Below are 14,870 nucleotides of genomic sequence, written 5' to 3' on the forward strand. Positions count from 1 at the left end.
ATGTATTTACTAAAACAGACAAAATCTATAATGGGGCAAATACTTTTTCACAGGACTGTATACTAGATGTGTGGTGCATTAATGTTTGAACATTGATATAAAGGGGATATTAGGATGAGCTCGGATGATTTATGGTTGTTTGAAGGGGCCCCACATCAAATTTAACTTAAGGTCCTACACAGCCTTGGACAGGCTCTGTTCACAAATCAAACAAGCAGAGAACCGATCTTTCTACGTTAGGTGACCGACAAGGTGAAAAAAGCCATCAAAGTGATTATTCTAAAGACCGTGACTTCAAGAATAATTTCCGACTGGTCAACATGGATGGCACATGGATGTGTTCAACCGTAAGGTGGCAGAAAGGACGATCATAAAACACCACATGTGGGGCAGCCATAATTGAAAATGATGGTCCTTGGAGTTCTCTCACGCAGGGATGCACACGCACACACACGCGCGCGCACACACACACACACACGCGCGCGCACACACACACACACACACACAGATCTTCAGGACAAGCCATATGCCAGGTAACACAGAAACCATCCTCACCTAACTACACCCCGCACCAGCAGATGAATGTTAAACTGTTTTAACTGCAGCAGAAGCCACAAAATGGCTGTCAGCAAAAAAAAAACACCTCCCCTACTTCCCAACTGTCTTCAACCCCCCCCACACACCTCCTCTCCCTCTCTTCTCTCTCTGCTACCGCTTTCCTTCCCTCTCCCCCCACTTCACTCCATCTTCCTCTCAGTGCTCTCTGCCAAAAGGTGCTCCAGTGCTGATATTTTGTTCTGAGAGGCTGCCAACAGTTAGATTTGTCCTTGGATCCCGTTCACATTCCCTCCTCCCATCTCCTCTCCCTGTGATCCTATTTCGACCCGAGGTCCTCAGCCCAGAAGGGGATACACCTAATCGATTTCTCATGCTTTAATTTAAAGGTGGCACAACCATCTTGTCACCTAATAGGGAGTAACAACAGTCAGCTCAGTACTTTCCATGCCGAAAAAAAGAGAGAAAGGAAACGATGCCCAGTTTAGGGAGGTGGGGGGACAGGGTTGAAAGTGCTAACAAGACAGGATCAATGAAATCACCTCTATTATCCATCCTTCAACATCACCTTTTTCCATCTGGTCGGGCATTGCTTGCAACATTTCACCCACGTGAGCTCACTTCCACAACTTCACTCTCAGGAGACCGGACCGAACGTCTGATCTGTTCCTGCCTCCCGCAAGCTATGCTTATCTTCAGGTCGATCTGGTCCGGACTTAAGTTTTTGAACGGCTGATACACTCCTTCCTCAACAACCCAAGAGTAGTGCATTTGGCCACTCATTTGTTCTGACTGACCCGTTACTGATCCAGTGAGGATCAGCGGTCGGCTTTGCCAATGCAACTTACAAAGAGTAAGAAACATTAATGTTTTAGCATTTCATCACCAGAGCTGAGGCCATGAATATCTCTTAGGCATTCATCTTTTAGCTTAACAAACAGGTTTTCTATAGGAGTTAGACCTGCAGACTAAGGTGGACATTGAATAAGGCTAATTTTGTGTCTGTTTAAACATTTCTGTGCTGATTTAGCCAGATGTTTTGGATCTTGCTAAAAGACTAAGTGACAACCCCTTTTCCATTTCCTGACAGAGGCAACAAGCTTTTTCACCTTTAAATATTTTGGTATTTTAAAGACTTTATAATGCACTTTAACAAGGCTCCCATGGTGTTAGGAAGAGAAATAGTCCCACAGCATCACAGGACCTCCACCATACGTAACAGTGGGTATGAGATGCCTTTCCCCATAATCATCATTCTTTGTTTCAGCCCAGACTCACCCGGAGCGTGTCTTCCCAAAAAGCTCAATCTATGAATGAATCCCATGTGGCTCCTTATCCTTCATCCTTAGGATGCAACAGCTCAATCCTACTTCTCTTAGAGGATGGGTGTCTCAATAATTTCTGCAAGGAGGCCAAGAGGCCCTAGCCCCCACAAAGTGAGATTTTGTTAGAGGAAACTATAGTGCAAAACAGATGTATTCCAAAAATGTTAAAGGATTAAGACTCCAAACACTTAAGAGGGTTAAAATTTTGAGACTTTCACACTATAGAACTTAAACAGAACAAGTAGTAAATCCTAGAACCAGAAGAAATGTAATGCAGTTGTACAGCGTGAAAGAGCGACAAACATCTGCTGGTTTATATGCTGCATAACTTGATGCTATGTGATGGACTGTCAATGACAAATAAAGATGAAGAAGGCCCACCGTAGCAGAAAAACATCTTATTTAAGAGCAGGTAGGGTGAACATTTATCAGATTTGACTGCCAATATTCTAAGATATGTAAAACATTGAAATACTGCATTTTGTACTTTTTCACACCAAGGTGACACCTGAAAATACATATAAGTAAACCTTAAAGGACCTTTGATATATTTGTTCTTGTGACTAAAAAGATAAGAAACTAAACACATTGATAAGCAACAAACTAGATACTGATAACCGTTTACATGCCACACAGGCATATGAAGTCACGTGTTTATTTACATCAGCAAGAACTAATGATACGTCATCCTCTTAACATAGTTGATCATTAATTATCGACAGAGGCTCTCAGAGTTTTTTTTATCTATTAGTAATTCAAATAGTTCATCGTGCCGTGCATTCCAACAAGGTTCACAGGGCCTTTGGAACCAGAAACTGGCCCACAGCATCAAAGAACCTCCACTGTGCTTAAGATTTGGTATGAGAGCCTTTCCACACATTCATCCCTTTTCATGCCAAACCCATCTGGATTGAGCAAAAACGTCAATCTACTGCTGACTCTGGTTTCAGTCTTTTCCCCTTATTTCTAGTTTGGCCCTATGTGAGGCAGGTCGCCCCGATGGTTTCTGCAGTGTTAGAGGAAGTTGTAGGGCACAGTGTCGTAGCCCTAGCAAGACATGGCAGGCCACCTAAACTGACAAAACCAGGAAAGCAGAGCATTAATCAGAGAAACACCTAGTCAAGAGACCACTGTTAACTCCAGAGGAGCTGCAGATATTGACAACTCAGGTAGGAAACTGTTGACAGGACAACTATTAGTTCTGCACTCCACTAATCCGTGTTATATGAAAGACTGGCAAGAAGTGAGTTATTGTAGAGCCATGTAGAGGATCCAGTAAACATGGGAAAGTGATTGTTCAGGTCAGATGAGACCAAAATTAAACTTTCAAATCAATATACAAAACACAACATGTAGTTGAAAACTAACACTGGACATCAGCCTGAACACATTATCCTTGTGGTGAAACATGGTGGTGGCAGCATCATGCTGCTGGGATGCTTTTCTTCACCCTGTATTTAACTCCAGCTGCTTAGAGTTGGAGTTAAATACAAGGCGATCCTGGAAGAAAGCTGTCTGAGGCTCCAGGAGACTTTAAACTATGGACAAACGTCACCTTCCAGTAGAACAACCCCAACTATACAAACAGAGCTGAACAGAACAGTTTATATCAAAGCTTATTAATGTGTTAGAATGGCCTATTCAAAGTCCAGACCTAAAGTCAACTGATAATCTGTGGCATAAAAGAGAACTCTGAACCAGAAGTTAATTGGTATCTGCTGAAATTATATTATTATTATGTGATAGGAAAAAAATACTCCAAGCATTTACCAAAAAATGCAACTCCATCACTTAATAAGTCAAGAACTACAGAACTCATAAGCAGGCAAATGTAACTTAACATCCTAAAAAGGTAACCAACACCTGATTGTTTTTCGCTGCACACTGTGATGGATTATCAATGTCAAACGAAGATGCAGGAGGCCGATCCCAACAGGAAAATATCTGATCTGGGAGCAGTTTTTGATTACCTTAACGCCGCACAAGCACCAAGGTGCTGCCCAGTGATAACAAATGCTGCCTCCCTGGGTGATACAGTCTTGTTTGGGTTGCCTACATGCGTGCTTCTGAGAAGAGGTCCAAGTACGATTATTTGTGCGACTGCTCGGACAAGCTGCACCTAAACATATATGCCTCTCGGTTCAGATCTGCATAAACAAGCCACACTTTAACACCAGCATAGGCATGCCAACATGCACAGAAGCAGAGGTGCGTTCAGGTGCGGGAATGTGCTCTGTCAACCGAGGCTACTTACCCATGTCTAATGTTGTCACACAGTCGGCTCTAACGTGTGAATATTTCATCAAGATCGTTTACAATCCATTTAGCCAAGACACATTTTTACACAAGATGGGATGACAGGCTCCCAGGGAGCTGTCAAACGCTGCCCGGGAAGAAATGTGGATGGATTTTTCTGACAGAAAACCCCGGGGAAAATGGCGTCAACGGCGCTTTGGAAAGAGAGGGGCGAGGGGGAAAATAGGACTTGCAGGCGATCCGATGAGAGAATCAAGGTAGCAAGAAAAGGATTTTAAAAAATCCAACAGGAAACTTGGTGGTCGTGTCCAGGTTCTGTCAGAAAGGATGACCGATCGGGGGTTCCTGCAGGAGGGAGCAGCCGGAGAGCCGCAGCGGTGCAGAGAGCGTGTCCCGGTGCTTTGCGGGATCGCTTTTGAGTCGGCGCTGAGATCCCTCGCAAATCCGCTACTCGGCTGGAAGGAGGGGAGGAGGAGGAGGAGGAGAAGAAGGAGGAGGGGGAGCAGCTCTGTTACTGCAGTCAAAACAAGCAGCCCGCATCCGACTACAAGCCAAAAATCCAACAAGGGGGAAAGATTTCCTGCGACAACAGAGCGCGCTTTGAGCCGTGTCTGTGCAGCAGAGGACCGGGGGAGCTGAGGCTGAAGACCGCGGGATAGCTCGCCAAAGGTCGCCGGCTGCACTGGATCAAGGTTTTCTCTCGATCTCCGAGTGTGTGTGCCCCTCTCTCTCTCTGCTTTTCCAATCGGTGAATGTCAGGTCCCGGAGCCTGGTGTCTGGTAATGATCTCACCCAGCAGACTGGAAGCTCTGGCCAAACTGAGACGAGCAGTGGCGAGAAGGAGGAGGAGGAGGAGGATCGACATCGCCTCCTTCTGGCTGCAAACAGCCTATACACGTCCCTCGTTTCTCCCTCCACCTGCTTTCCACCAAGGAGACAGCTTACAGAGACATGCTGATAGTTTAATGTAACCGAAATGGGAGGGAGGGCTCGGGCCTTTCTCTGCAGATGCACAACATGCATCTCTGCTGGTAATAGAAAATTGATTACTTCAACTGGTTAACATACATGCATGAACAATAGAACAAGGAAGTGAAATGTTTAAAAGGGTAATGATGATTTAGCTGTAATAGTATGGCTTTAAATTATACAAAGTGACACAAAGTAGCTTCAATAAATGTGGAAATTAGGCCAAATAAATTTGCTAATTTGTTCTAATATAGTCATAAAACTAGTCAGAGGGATTTAGATTGCTTTGCAAATGTAATAAAACCATTTAAGTTTTCCACATTTTCTCATATTACAGCCATAAATTTGAATGTATGTTATTGAAATGTTATGTGATAGGCCAACACAAAGTAGACCTTTGGAGGAGAAACAGGCCCATACCATCACAGAACCTCCACTATACTTAACAGTGGGCAGACACACTGACTGGTGTTTGTTACTGAAAAACACAATGAATGACTTAATCCTATTTTACTCCTTGCCCCTCATCTGTATCCCTCTTTAACCTGTCATGTCTAAGGGGCACAGCTTTCTAACTGATAAGGACATATGCTGCAAGTATAATAAAAAGTTAAATTACTGACAAAATGATGACCCCAGAACCAAGTTAATTTTTGGTGAACCATTTCTGTGTTGCTTTCTCTATATGTTTTGGATCATTATCCTGCGGCTAGGCCCAGACATTTAATCAAAATATTCTGGTATTTCAAAGACCTCATGATGATGTCCATTCTTAACAATGTCCCCAAGCCCTTTGGAAGAGAAACAGACTCACAGCAACCCAAATCTTCCACCATATCTAACAGTTTTCCACATTTTGACCCTTTATTTCACGCTAATCCCACTGTTGCATAAAAGCTCAGTTTTAGTCCCAGTGTAATTGTTTCTCTGATACAGATCTTGACACATTTAGACGTGTAGCTAATTTCTTCTTGCTTTTTCCGGACTCATGAAGATCAGTAAACATCTGGCTTCTTGAATGGCATGTACTCTTGGGTTTGCCATTTGGAAAGTGGCTGAAAGAAAAGGTCCTCTGTGTCATGTCACATTTATCCCCCAGGGAAATAGAAAGTCACAGATTACAGTCCAAAGACATGCCTGTTAGGTTAATTGGTCAATCTAAATTGCCCTTAGGTGTATGAATGAGTATGTGCATGGTTGTTTGTGTGTTGCCCTGCGATGGACTGGTGACCAATCCAGGGTGTATCCTGCCTCTTGCCCATAGACTGCTGGAGATAGGCACCAGCTCCCCCGCGACCCACTATGGAATAAGCGGTAGAAAATGACTGACTGACTGACAGATTACTAATTACTAGTCACTAAACAGTCTGATCAATTCAAAAATAAGTAAAGTATCAAAGCAGGCTTTATTTCTAGGAAGTCTTTGGGGGAATTAAACACTGCACATGTGATTTTGTTAAGAAAAATTATTTCATCCTTTAAACATGGGATTTGATTATGAATTTTTCTAGAGTTTTCAATGTGAGATTATTCTACTGCATTAAAAAATTTATTTGTTTTTGGGGCTTTTTTTTAAACACCTTTACCACAAGGTCCCAATAAGTGTGGAGAAATGCTGGCTATTCTCTGGTAAGATGCTGTGTTAGTGAACCTTCAGTAAAGACATTCTCATTCAGAAGTGACATTTGCTGCCTTCCGGTTCTCATCTTCTTCAGGGACATGCTTGTTTGTTTCAGTAAGACAATGCTAAGTCATATTTTGCTTAAATGGACAACAGGATTTCTCAGAAAGAAGCAAGTCCAGATGGCAAACTGACCTGCAAATGAGACCAAAGCAAAATAAAACATAATTGGTCTACAGTCGTATAATAAAATATTAGACTTGTGTCTATGGAGAAAATCCTCTCACCTCTCACAAATATAAATAGGTTTATTAAATGGTTCATTTTTAATCCTTTCTGGGAGACCATAAAGGAAACCTGTGATGAGTAATAACAAATGTTACTGCGCTTGTGTGTACTCTTGGGGATGTTTTGACATTAAACCTTCTGCAGGTGGGCAAACCTATAAATACAATTCTCACCTCTGTCTTAATAGGAAATAGTTTGCACTCCTAGATGACGTGCAGAGATGAGATCTGACAGCATTTGTACACTTTCTTCTAATTTAACTTGCATGCTCAGTAAGACAGAAGCTGCAACATCACCCATCGCCCACACATTTTATTCAGAGTAAAACAAGGTGGGCATTCGTGTGGGACCAAGCTGGTGAATGAAGGGAGACTGAAGAGACCCGGTTGATGTGTGGGTGTTGTGTTCATACATATGAGTATTGGTGATTTCCCCTTAATATGTCAGAATAAAAGCAGGATGGAAAAGTCACATCAAACCACTGTGAATGAGCCACAGTTTTTCCATCACCTGATTACTATCAGAGCTTCAGTTCAGATGACTGTCCCATGCAAAATGTGAACTTCCATGAACTGGAAACCTACTTTGACACTGACAAGCCATGCAAATCATCTCAGATTACCTTTCTCTCTCTAGCCTCACCGTTAGTAGCTGTTACTCAGCCCAGCCCTGTGCATGTGTACGTGTGTTTGTGCAGAACGCCCACAGAGAGATGTTTCATTAGGGTGGAGGCTCTGTGAAGTCAGTACTAGGTAAACACTCAGCTCCAAGCTTGTAGTTAAAAATCTGCAGTGCCATCAAAAGCCTGTAAGCTGTTACTTTTCACTTCCCCTGCTGAGATACATCAGATTCACAAATGTTGTATTTCTGTGTGTCTTTGTGTGCAGAAGGGTGCAGTCTCTGCTTCAAAGGGACTATTTTCTCAGTAGTGTCACTCTTTTTGTCCCATTTTGCTAAATGTTTGATTCATGAGTATGTGTCTAGTATTGTATCACTATTCATACTTATTTTATTTCCTTTTTTTATGAAGGTGTAGGATTTCCATTAATGCTAATAATAGTCATAAAACGACAACTATTTAACATTGCTCAATGACATAAATACTATCTGCCACAAAAGCATCCAGATAATATATTATTTTGATGTGATGGACCAACACAAAGACGTGTTACTTTAGTAAGAGTTACTTTGAGGTGGATGGAAGATGAGACATGGTTTTTAAATTTTTACACATAAAAAATTGTAGTGCACATTTGTATTCTGCCCCCTATACTCTGATCTCCCTAAATAAAATCAAATGTAAACATTTCCCTTCATAAGTTGCATAGGTAGCAAACAGAGTCCACTTGTGTGTAATTAAATCTCTGCACAAACACAGCTGTTCTGTGAAGGCTTCTGAGGTTTATGAGAGGACGTTGATGAACATGGATCAGTCATCTAAAAATGGAAACAGTGTGGCAAAACTGCAAACCTACCTACACATGGCCATCTACTTGAACTGACAGGCCAGACATGGTGAGCAATCCCGAGAGAAGCATCCCCTGAGCCCATGGTAACTCTGGAGGAGCTGCAGAGATTCATAGCTCAGATAGGAGAATTAGTATTAGTATAAGTCGTGCACTTCAAGAATCTAATCTTTATGCAAGAGTGACAAGAAGAAAGCTAAAGCCATAAGAAGTCCTGTTTAAAGTTGGCCACTAGCAGGGGACACAAGTGAAAGAAGTGGACATGTGAAAGAAGGAATTTATATTTTGGCCCAGAAGAAACATAATACACACAATGCAAAATTCATTGTGTGCTGGAAAGTTGTCATGATCCTCGGACCTTTGCTTTTGCATTTTGTAATCTTGTTCTCTACTCTAAGTCTTTGAGGATATTACATAGAGTGGGGCCTTAAACTGCAGTAATTAAGGGCACGTGACCCACAACCTTTAGATGTGTCCAAGGTCCAACCAACCTGAATCAAATCACCTCCTAAGCATGCATCAAGTTCTACAGAGCCCTATTAATGACCAAATTATTTTATTCAGGTGTGTTGGGCAAGGACACATCATAAAATTGCAGGATATTGTCCCCCAATGACACCTGGGATGTGGTTTCATTTCTAGTTTCATTTTGGTGTCCTTGTCTTTTTGTGCACAGTGCTCCATCTCCTTCCCGTCTTCCTTGTTAATGACTTTCTTTGTCACTTTTGTATGTTGTATCCTGGCCATGTCTGTGTTAATCAATGCTCTTTTTAGTTGCTGTTTCCTTTTGTTTCCCTTTTCTGTCTATCAGACATTCCTTTCCAGTTTTCCATCAGTTCTTTATAGATCTCTGTCATATCACTATTTCTGTGTACAGGTTGTTTGGGTTGCTTCTGCTTTCTCACTTCTTTCAGGGTGTGACCAGCAGGTGCAGCCTCCACAGCTGCAGCCTGTTGAGGCTCATCAGGAGGTGCTTAAAGATTTCCTGGATTCCCAGAACAGGTGGCAGATTGTTTGCTCTCATGAGTGGCAAACAGGCTCATCTTTTTGCATGTGTTTTTCTTCATGATCCAAGTTTGATTGTCATTTTGTCCTTATTCACAGAATCTCGTGAAGATCTCCTGGTATCGAACACCAGAAAGTTGCATTCCTTAAATTGTCGTCTACAGGGGAACCCCATTGTTAAGACCTTCTTCTCAGTTTTCACAACTGCAGCTTATCTGGTGCTCACACGGAAACTTTCACCATCACTGCCTTTATACTCACCTGCCTGTCCACCCTCCCTTATGCCTCATATTCCAGCTGCAAAAAGACTATTACCACAACCCAAACTTCTGTCAAACCCAGTTCAGTGACCTGACCACTTTTCCTTGGTTCATCCTCCACTCCTAGAATGGTAAGAATATCTCTACTGTTATACAAACTCATTCCATTCAAAACCCAGCCTAACTGTTTCTCTCCGCCTAGTGGCTGCCTGGAGACCTGCCCTGAATCCTACTGATTTTTATTTTCCTTCTCTCATCTTGTTGAAAGAATGAGAAATAAATCTCAACACTTCCCTGCTTTGTCGTGATTGCAACCAGTTCAGAGTCCTTAAAAACAAATGACAATCCCTGCCTTTTCCCAAAGCTGTGACCTATAGTCCGTTATACCCAACTGATCTTTGCTCCAGTAATTGCCCTCCCCTGCGTTCATCCTCTGCTTTATATTTCAGGCTTTGTCAGATCCGATTGCTGCTGTGGGTATTCTCTCATTTTGTACTCCAGACTTCTTCCATGCTTTGTTTGCCTTTTTTCAACTTGGGTTATTTGATGGCTTTGTTTCACTGTTCTTGTAACCTGGACTATATTAAAAAATAAACCTTACAATTTTGTCCTCCTAACTGCATTTGGCTTATCTGTCACTTCAATATATGGTGCTAAATCACCCTGAAATGGTAAAACTGTTGTGAAAGCATCATGCTTAGGGAGTGCTTTTCTTGAGGAGGGACTGGAAACTTGGTTAATGGAGCTAAACACTAGTAAGAAGACTCAGGCAGAGATTCATCTTCCAGTAGAACAACCAGAGCTACAATGGAATGGCTTACAGTAAAATATATCCATGACTTAGGAGGACCTAGTGAAAGTCCAGCCCTAGGTCCAATTGGATCTGTGGCAAGACTTGAACTGCTGTTCACTGACATGTCAGGAATCCAGAGGTTTGTGATGTCCTTCTGTTTGGAGTTCTTAGGTTCTCCCCTGGAGGGCGCATGACTACCTGAATGTGATTGCTGCACACCTGTTCTGGATTAAGCTCTATGGAGGAGTATATGAGGAGCTGGCTACCAGTCCTTTGACACTTGACTGTTAACCTGTAGTGGTAACACAAGCCTCCTGAATGTCCTTGTTTACTAATGAGCCTGCTTAGTCTGACACATTCCTCGTGTGTATGTGTGTTCCTTGTTCAAGGTTTTCCTGTGCTGACTTCAGGCGTACATTGGAAAGCTCCTGAATTTCAAGCCATCTACCTCCTAACACAAACTTCTAGACAATCACCTTTGTGGCGGGCAACCTTAAAGCTCATTTCTCTCACCTCTGTGCAACCTGTCCATCCTCCAACGCTCAAGCCAAAACCCTCCGACTTCTCCTGCCTCATTGCCCTACTTATTCACCTTACACACTCGGACCTCACCCTGGATTCACGCATTCCCCTGGCGTCCTCCTCTTCATCTACCAGTAAACTTCCACTATTTTCCCTCCATAATTTTCTGGTCTTTCAACCCCTGCTGACATCTCTCCTCCCCAGTGACGCTGCAGTCTCAGATCCCAGAGAAGCTTCCGGTCAAGATCTATTCTCATCATTGTTTTTTAATAAACCCTCTAAATCGTTTATCCAGTCTGAGTTTGAGTTATTTTTCAAACAGGCAACATGTTCAATCCAACTTGCAAGTGTAAGGTGGTTCTACAAAGATGGCTCAGGGGTGCTGAATACAAATGAAGGCCACCCTTTTAAAATTTTCATGTGTTAATGTTGAAAACCATGTAGCCTTTTTGTTCCAGTTCAGAATTATGCAGTACTTTATTCTATCACCTAAATGCTGATTAAAGTTCATTGACCATTACAAAGGTCAGAGGGTGTCAATACGTTAGCAACACACTTCATTCTGCATCGCCTTATGTTCTATATGCATCTTTTTGCATTTTACTACCCCTTTTTTATGAAGGCCTGATATGTAATAATACTAATGACCATTTTTAAGTTATAGCGTTTAAAATTGCTCCAAAGTTCATACTTCTATTTTGGAGCCTCAGGGGTTCTGAAATATTTTAATTATATTAAATTAACTAATTTGTTTCAATATGGTCATAAAGCCAGCCAGGGGATTTAACGTCAAATGAATACCACATTTAAATTTAGCCTCATTTCCATCATTTTGAAGAAGGATCTGAAATTATGCTAGAATAGCAAATTAAGTGTGTATGTGTGGGTATTAAAGGTAAGACTAAAGTAAAGGTATATTTACTCTCACTCACTTAAAACTGTGCACATATATTTATATTATATTGTAGATATGTTTATACTGTTTAATTTGTACTGTATTGCACCGACTACGCCAAAACAAATTCCTTGTATGTCCAAAAACGTACTTGGCAATAAAGCTTTTCTGATTCTGATTCTGATTAAGACTCTAGATTTATAGTCAGAATATATGTACAGTAGCTGTAAAAGGTGTATACACCCCTGTAAAAATGCAAACCCTTTTGATTAAAAAAATAAAGCAAAGCTAAATTACAAAATTTTGACAATTTGTTGTTTATCCTATACAGATAAATTAAAAACATATGTAAGAATGACAACAGTAAAATAAGTTCTATACCCTTATTGTATTAATGTGCACACCTCTTTAAAATATCCCAGTTTTGCTTTTTTCTTATTTTTTATTTTTGCAATGTTCATTTGGTAGGATTTTGTCAACATCCCACATCTATTTGCAATATTTCTCAAATGTATTTGGTAAAGGATCATGAAAACAACCAGACCGTGAAGACATTTCTTGTCCACAAACCTTTTAAGTGAACCTACACAAGTGTAAATTATTCCAGGACTGGTTCTGGACTAGTGTTAGTGCATTCCAAATCTTTATTATTACCTAAAAATAGCTGTTTTATATCTAAATATATATGTGCATGTAGAGATGCTGAAAAAAGTAATTGATCCTAATTTTTTGCTTTCCAGTAGACAATGTAAAGTTTTGGGACAACTCTTGAATGCTTATTTGGAAGTGTTCACAACTCAATTCACCTTGTCTCCAAACCTGAGTTATATCTGATTTAAAGCATGATGTGACCACTACCATCTTTGCTGTGGCCGTTGTGTTTCTGATGTGATGCACGGTGTTTGTTTCTGCTGTACCATTTGAAATTATGGCCCAAAAGTTGAAGTTTGGTTTCATTGGGCATTGAGATGCAAGTACTTGAGGTTTTGGGAAATTGGTCTTGCCTTTCAATGCCATTGGGAAAAAAGAAAATCTTTTAACCCTTTTCCTTAGATGAAACCTATACAAATGCAGCTCAAAAATTAGAATGAAAAGGCTCAATATTTTCAGAAAGCAAAACTCATATATTACATGGATAAATACACCTAGAGTGAAATGTTTCAAACCGTAGCTTCTTGTGATTTTGATCACTATACAGGTCCTTCTCAAAATATTAGCATATTGTGATAAAGTTCATTATTTTCCATAATGTCATGATGAAAATTTAACATTCATATATTTTAGATTCATTGCACACTAACTGAAATATTTCAGGTCTTTTATTGTCTTAATACGGATGATTTTGGCATACAGCTCATGAAAACCCAAAATTCCTATCTCACAAAATTAGCATATCATTAAAAGGGTCTCTAAACGAGCTATGAACCTAATCATCTGAATCAACGAGTTAACTCTAAACACCTGTAAAAGATTCCTGAGGCCTTTAAAACTCCCAGCCTGGTTCATCACTCAAAACCCCAATCATGGGTAAGACTGCCAACCTGACTGCTGTCCAGAAGGCCACTATTGACACCCTCAAGCAAGAGGGTATTTGAAAAATCTTGTTGATCCATTGTAACATCTCTGCGAACTGACTTTAGCTAAAGTATACAAATATCAGGAGAAATTGATTGCTCACAATTGATGGCAGGTGAGAGCTCAAGAAAACTGACTTCTGAAAATGAGTTAAATGGAGCTTCATTCTAGTATTTAAGAATGGACACATCAATGCAGTAAGGTTATTAAAGAACACTGTTTAGATTATTTTTATGAAATAAGTCCTCTACAAGAATAAAAAAATACACATGTAAACCAGTTTGATATGATTTATTTTTTATTTGATTTATGTTTTTTAATTTCTCAAAAACCTTGCATTTTCACTGGATCTGTACAAATCATCTGTATAGTGCATTATGAAGGTATTCACAGACCTTTAGTCTTTTTTTTTTTTTATGCTACAGCCTTATTTCAAAAGGATGTCCTTCTTTCCCCAAACTATTCACACAATATCCTACGACTACCTGAAACACTTTCTTTTGTTTATTTATTATATATAAGTAAATAATGTAAATATCTCATTGTGTAGAAGTAGCCACAGCCTCTGCAATCAAGTTACAAATTATGTTCAGATGCATACTGTTTCCACTGTTCCCTCGTTGAGATATTTCTACCCTTAATTGGTGTCCATCTCTTGTAAATTTTGTTGATTGGTCAGAATCTGGAAAGGTACACTCTGTCTTTTACCTCCCACAGTTGCATGTCAAAGCACAAACCAATCATGAAAATCATGAAACACATTAAATAGTCTGTAGAGTTTGAGATAGGATAATCTCAAGGCACAAATCTGGGGAAGGATGCAGAGAAAATCTCTTGTTTTGAAGGTGCCAGGAAACTTTAACTTCTTTCATCCCTAAATGGATGAAGTTTCGAACCACCAGAACTGTTCCTTGAGCTGGTCACCCCCACTTGTGGGCATTAGATAATAAAGAACTAATTAGTCACTCTGTCACAACCTTAGTGTTGGTGAATTGTTCCCAGTGTATGCAGCAATCCAACAATCCGGCCAATAAGGTTGAGTGGTTAGAAGGAAGCCACTCCTAGGTTTAAGGGACATGGTAGCCCGCTTGGAGTTTGCCAAAAGGCAACTAAAGGACTCTCAGATGATTACAGATAAATTCTGATCTGATGAGACAAAATGCAACCCTTTGGCTTGAATGTCAAACATTGTAGTTAGCAGACACCAAGCACTGCTAATCATAGAACGAACAGATCCATACAGTGAAGTGTTGTGTTGGCAGGAACTGGGAAACTAGTCAAGATAGAGGAAAATATTAGTGCGGAACCTTGTATATATCCAGGATATGAACCTCTAGAGT

The 14,870-nt window shown here is 40.6% G+C and overlaps 1 protein-coding gene and 1 long non-coding RNA gene across 2 annotated transcripts in view; one reads left to right on the top strand and one right to left on the bottom strand.

Annotated features, from left to right (window-relative positions):
* setbp1 (SET binding protein 1) overlaps positions 1 to 6,013 on the bottom strand; it is a 56,261-nt gene extending 50,248 nt beyond the window's left edge. The window contains exon 1 of the mRNA XM_047380733.1: positions 4,135 to 6,013. The gene's annotated coding sequence lies outside the window, so the exon portion shown is untranslated. The remainder of the gene's footprint in view (positions 1 to 4,134) is intronic.
* Positions 6,014 to 6,331: 318 nt separating this feature from the next.
* Positions 6,332 to 11,348, top strand: LOC124878274. The gene is made up of 2 exons (XR_007040698.1): positions 6,332 to 9,482; positions 9,585 to 11,348. It is a non-coding gene; the product is annotated as an uncharacterized LOC124878274 (long non-coding RNA).
* Positions 11,349 to 14,870: the final 3,522 nt, after the last annotated feature.

The sequence above is a fragment of the Girardinichthys multiradiatus genome, chromosome 12 (assembly GCF_021462225.1).
Source record: "Girardinichthys multiradiatus isolate DD_20200921_A chromosome 12, DD_fGirMul_XY1, whole genome shotgun sequence".
NCBI classification, from domain to species: Eukaryota; Metazoa; Chordata; class Actinopteri; order Cyprinodontiformes; family Goodeidae; genus Girardinichthys; species Girardinichthys multiradiatus.